This window comes from Gigantopelta aegis, chromosome 3, assembly GCF_016097555.1.
Source record: "Gigantopelta aegis isolate Gae_Host chromosome 3, Gae_host_genome, whole genome shotgun sequence".
Classification (NCBI taxonomy): Eukaryota; Metazoa; Mollusca; class Gastropoda; order Neomphalida; family Peltospiridae; genus Gigantopelta; species Gigantopelta aegis.
The window spans coordinates 77,276,506-77,283,014 of record NC_054701.1 but is presented as its reverse complement, the minus strand read 5'-3'; positions in this window follow the sequence as shown (position 1 = coordinate 77,283,014).

The following is a 6,509-nucleotide window of genomic DNA, read 5'->3' as shown; positions in this document are numbered from 1 at the left end:
TAAAAATTAAAAATTAACCAGTTAGGAATAGAGTTATAATTCCTTTATTAATTAAGTTCCCCTGGTAGCGTTTCTCAATTATCACACGTGTGTGTGTTGTATCACGGTGAAGTGATTAGAATATTGTGTAAACTAGACACCTAGTGATTAACTAATTAAGTGATTAGTTCTGGGTTGTTATTATTACTGTTGTTGTTAATTAATTAACTGCGGCAAATATATTTGTCAGCTTAAGGTTAATACAGATTCCAAAGTGTATTGTGTTTTGTTGTGTTTTCTAGTGAACTAACGTGCTATAAAATACATATTATATAAGATCGTATCTCTGATTATACCTAGAGCCGAGCCACTCGGGTATTGGACTGCCCGATACAGAGAGATCTAATAGATATACATTTAGGAGAGATATTTGGATAATCGTGTTTTATTCAGTTATGGGTATTATAGGATCCCCGTGACAGTGAGCTTAGCTCTAAGATCGCTTCGTAAAACCACGTTATACACTTAAGGGGAGCTTAGCTCTAAGATCGCTTTGTAAAACCACGTTAGACACTTAAGATGAGCTTAGCTCTATGAATGCTTTGTAAAACCACGTTAAACACTTAAGATGAGCTTAGCTCTATGAACGCTTTGTAAAACGTGTCGATGGACAGGCAGTGTGCTTGAACCTTAATTGGATATAAACACGAACATAACAACACACACAAATAAGAATATCGCTAAGGTCGAACTCTGCCGTACCGAGGTGGGTGGTGATGGTAGCTGAGTGGGTGGGTGGTGGTAGGGGAGTAGGTGGTGGTAGTGGTAGGTGGGTGGGTGGTGGTGGTAGGTGAGTGGGTGGGTGGTGGTGGTAGCTGAGTGGGTGGGTGGTGGTGGTAGCTGAGTGGGTGGGTGGTGGTGGTGGGTGGGTGGTGGGGGTGCAAGGGGAATGCAGAGAAGGGTAGTATGCCTCCCCCACCTCCGCCAATTACACCTCTCTCTGTCACCCACCACCGCCTTTTGTTTCTTTCTTATCCTATTGTGGTGCACTGATTTGAACGAGTAAAAACACAATCAGTTGAATGGATCCACTGAGGTGATTCGATCCTACGACGCAAGCACCTTAAACAACAACTCAACCGAATGAGCTAAATGCCGCCCCATAACATATAGAAAAGCGAGAAGGTGTAAAAACAAACACCGAAGAAACCTGGAAACAAAATTCGTTTAAAATGTAATACGAAACTGAAAGAGGAAATTTATACTCATTTTGTAACAATAATATGTAAATTAACTGGATGGTGGGCGTATTATATTTACAATACATGATACTCTCTTTTTATGTCATTGCGTTCGTCATCCGGCTGTTTTATATTGCATACTGGTTACAGAACAAGGAAGTAATTTCTGGCTACCTCATAAGAAAGGTATGTTTAATGTGTGGCATCCCAGCACATTGCAAAATCAGATAATTCTAAAATTTCGCCATTCGGTATTTGGGCATTAGCAATAGAGAAGAAGCCCGTTTTCTTGTATATGCCCTCGGTGAGGGATGGGATCCACCGAACTGAAAAGTGGACGGGGTCCTTTAGGGGGCGGGACGTAGCCCAGTGGTAAAGCGCTCGCCTGATGTGCGATCGGTCTAGGATCGATCCCCATCGGTGGGCCCATTGGGTTATTTCTCGTTCCAGCCAGTGCACCACGACTGATATATCAAAGACTGTAGTATGTGCTATCCTGTCTGTTGGTTGGTGCATATAAAGAATCCCTTGCTACTAGCGGGTTTCCTATCTAAGACTATAAGTCACAAATACCAAATGTTTGACATCCAATAATCGATGATTCATATATCAATGTGCTCTAGTGGTGTCGTTAAAAAGAAACAAACAAAAACACACTTTGAAGGGTCCTCCCTTCCAAAAGAAAATGAACATTTTAGACTTTTTTTTGTCGACATCTTGTACAAGAGAGAATTTATGATTTTAACATGATACTATCCAAATTAACTTTTAATCACGCTGTCCTGAACATTAAAGCATTCTTCAGGTATTTTGGGTTATTCGTCCATTACAATTGGTAGGTGCGACGTCAAAGTAGTGCTCGTACGCCTCGTTAATACGCACTCTAGGTGGAATCCATGACTGGTATGCGAACCCATTACTTACGAGTCTTAACGTTCGATGTCATAACCATTACGCTACCGAGGCCGATGTAAACGGAATGCTAGTCCGTAGTAATAGATGCCCTCTTCACCCAACTCTATTTCCTAGGAAAACAAGTCCCAGGTCGGCTAGAAAAAGAAGAAGATTAAAACGGGATTAAATGGGGCAGGAATACACGTTCTAGGCTTACAATAAGGAAAAAGAGAAATCAACTTACAAATAAATCAGTTATGCAAGTTTCTGTACGATTAAGATCCCCAAGGACTGAAGCTTTGATAGGACTAACCATTCAGGTAACTTTCCTGTGGATTTCGATACTGAGTAACTCAAATTAGGTGACACTTATCTTAACTTATGAATGCATTGTACAACCACGACCTTTAATATTCAAAACATGGGACACAAACAAATCCAATAATTCCGCCGATGAGGTTAGATCGTACGACACAAACACTTCAGGCGAGGGCTCTAGCGACTGAGCTAAATTACAACCCCAAGGAAGGTAAAAGCGCTTGCGACAAAAGTACATTATCGCTCCAGCCAGTGCACCACGACTGGTGTATCAAAGGCCGTGGTATGTGCTATACTGTCTGTGGGATGGTGCATATATAAAATCCCTTGCTACTAATGGAAAAATACAGTGGGTTTCCTCTCTAATACTATATGTCCAAATTACCAAATGTTTGACATCCAATAGCCGACGATTAATATGCTCTAGTGATGTCGTTAAACAAAACAAACTTTAACTATTTGAAGTACAGGATTTATGTCATACATCCCCTTGCGTACTCTTGTGGTCTTCGGATCGGGCTCCCTGGGCTCCCTTACGACTGATGATTTGAAAATAGGAGCCCCTTCTTTTCCCTCCCCAACCCTCCTCCTGTTTTGGAAGAAAGAACTGGTCCACGTCAGAACTTACGCCCAAGACAGGCCTACGCTACAACAACTAATTATTTTCAATCCAATCAAAGTCCTACATCTCACTGCTAGAGAAGATCCTGGATTCTGAAAGAAAAGCTTTGTTTTGTTTAACGACACTTGTAGAGCACATTGATTTATTTATCATCGGCTATTAGATGTCAAACATTTGGCAATTCTGACGTATAATCTTAGATAGCGACTATAGAGAGGAAACTCGCTACATTATTCTGTTAGTAGCAGGAGATCCTTCATATGCACCATCTCACAGACAGGATAGCACATACCACGGCCTTTAATGTATCACATGTGGTGCACTGGCTGGAACGAGAAATAGCCCAATAAGCCAGCGACGGGGATCGATCCTAAACCGACCGCGCATCAAGCGAGTGCTTTACTACTGGGCTACGCCCGCCCCTGCCTCTATAAAGACAACAGACAATACAGCGTATAGTCTGGACTGTTATGTAATTGATTAATTTTTTTGCTAAATTTTGTAAAATATTTTGTTCGCTTCTTTGCATACCTAACACGAGTAAATCCATTGTTGGCATTTCCCCAATCATATTGGCGGCCATCGTGAATTGTAGATGGCGGTCATTGTAACACCACCTCTGGGTCATATCTAAACTTCTGTGTGACTTAGATATCCCTCTACCTGTTATTGTATAGTATTAAACTGATGGTGTGAGCATACGAAAACAATATATAGCAAAATAGAATGTGTAAAGATGACTTTATGACGTGTTGGGGATACAAATACACACATTTTGATGCAATTTTGTTCAATTTATGGTCCATAAAACGTATTTATATATTTTTTTTATATTAACAAACATACTTCACTTGTATTTGTTTAAACATATCTCAAGCTGTAAAGGATAACATTAATTATCATATCCACTGTATATCGCTGGAGATACCGAACATTATGTTAGCCTACCTAAATCATACATTTTGTGTTTATAACATGATATTAACATTTATGAAGTTACAAAAAACCCCACTCCAAAACCCAAATTAAATATGAGCTATTCCAAATATAGCAACAAAAAAATTAAATAAAATGCAAACCTCCAAAACGTGATATAACGGTCCAGACTAATAGCGCGCGTGTGTTCCATCATGGGTGTTCCATAGCGCGCGTATGTTCCATGCATGGATGTTCCATAGCGCGCGTATGTTCCATGCATGGATGTTCCAAAGCGCGCGTGTTCCATGCATGGATGATCCATGGCGCGCGTGTATTTCATGAATGGATGTTCCATAGCGTGCGTGTATTCCATGCATGAGTGTTCCATAGCGCGTGTTCCATGCATGGATGTTCCATAGCGCGCGTGTGTTCCATGCATGGATGTTGCATGTTCCATGCGTGAGTATTTCGTAGCTCGCATGAGTGTCCTATGGAACGCATTATTTTCATGCATGAGTCACCAGTGCACCACGACTGGTATATCAAAGCCCGTGGCATGTGCTATCCTGTCTGTGGGATGGTGCATATAAAATATCCTTTGCTACTAATGGAACAAAATGTAGCGGGTTTCCTCTCTAAGACTATATGTCAAAATTACCAAATGTTTGACATTTAGTAGCCGATGATTAATAAATCAATGTGCTCTAGTGGTGTCGTTAAACAAAATAAACTTTCTTTTTTCCATGCATGAGTGTTCCGTAGCGCACGTGTTCCTAGCATAAGTGTTCCGTAGCGTATGAGTGTTCCATAACAGTGGTACTGTGTTTAATACCACAGACAATACAATGTAGCCCGCGTAAGTGCTCGGTGCAGTGGTACCAAGTAAACAGAAACTCTAAACGCCCGTGAAATAGACTACTGATTGTTAGACTGTCCACCGGCCGTATATATATATATATATATATATATACTGAACAAAATAAGAAACTTCCGCTAACTTTGCTTGAACATAACTTGATGAAAACAAACCGGGGGAATAATTGTTATATATGCGTTTAAAGAGTGTTCCATGATGCATCGTTTGGTGCAAACATCATGGCCATAGGTTAACAGAAACTGGGAGAAATTTTGAACCAAGTGTGGTAGGGGTTTAAAAAAAACCACCCACTTAATAACGGGTATGACCACCTCTTTAATTGACCACTGCAATGCATCGCAGGCGCATAGAATTGACTAAAGTGTTGATTTCTGCCTGTGGAATATTGCTCCATTCCTGAATGAGCGCTTGACGAAGTTCGTTGACGTTAGCGGGTGGGTTGGGACGACGCCTCAATCGTCTGTCCAGACTATCCCAGACATGCTCGATGGAGTTGACATCAGGACTTTTAGCGGGCCAGTCGTCAATGAAATCGATGTTATTTGTCCTAAGAAAATTTACAGTGTCTCTAGCTGTATGAGAGGTGGCATTATCATGCTGAAAAATCGAGATGTTGGCGTTGTTATGGAATAGAGGAATGACGTGATGAGCGAGAATGCCATCGCGGTAACGTTGAGCATTTAAATTGCCATCAATGACGACTAGTGGTGAACGATAACCATGGGCAATGGATGCCCAGACCATGACAGAACCCCCACCCCCGAAACAATCTCGTTCAAGAACACAACAGTCAGCATAGCGTTCATTTCTCCTACGGTAGACGCGCACCCTGCCATCATCACGTTGTAAAGAAAATCTGGATTCATCCGAAAAAAGAACGGTATTCCAGCGTCGCCGTATCCAACGAGTGTGTACACGTGCCCAATTAAGACGATTTAGACGATGACGTTGCATTAAAACGCATCCGATGTAAGGACGTCGTGCATGTAAACAATTCTCCCGCAGACGATTACGAACAGTTTGCCCACTGATTCGGTTATTATGAAGCCCAGGTGTGTTAGCAGCAGTAGCAGTGGCAGTTTGGAATCGATTGCGCAAATGCGTGTTCATGATATAGCGGTCTTGACCACGCGTTGTAACACGCGGACGTCCACGACGTGGCAAGTCGTTGGTGCTTCCTGTCGTTCGAAATCTTACGCGAAGATTTCGTATCGCTCAACATGCCTTGCAAAGCCATCTTAGCGCTAAGATCATCTTAACTGCATAATTACGTTCTAAGATCGCTTCCTAAAACCACGTTAGACACTTAAGATGAACTTAGCTCTAAGATCGCTTCGTAAAACCACGTTAGACACTTAAGATGAGCTTAGCTCTATGATCGCTTCGTAAAACCACGTCAGACACTTAAAGTGAGCTTAGCTCTAAGATCGCTTCGTAAAACCACGTTAGACACTTAAGGTGCGCTTACCTTTACGATCGCTTCGTAAAACCACGTTAGACACTTCAGATGAGCTTAGCTCTAAGATCGCTTCGTAAAACCACGTTAGACACTTAAGGTGCGCTTACCTTTACGATCGCTTCGTAAAACCACGTTAGACACTTAAGATGAGCTTAGCTCTATGATCGCTTCGTAAAACCACGTTAGATACTTAAGGTGAGC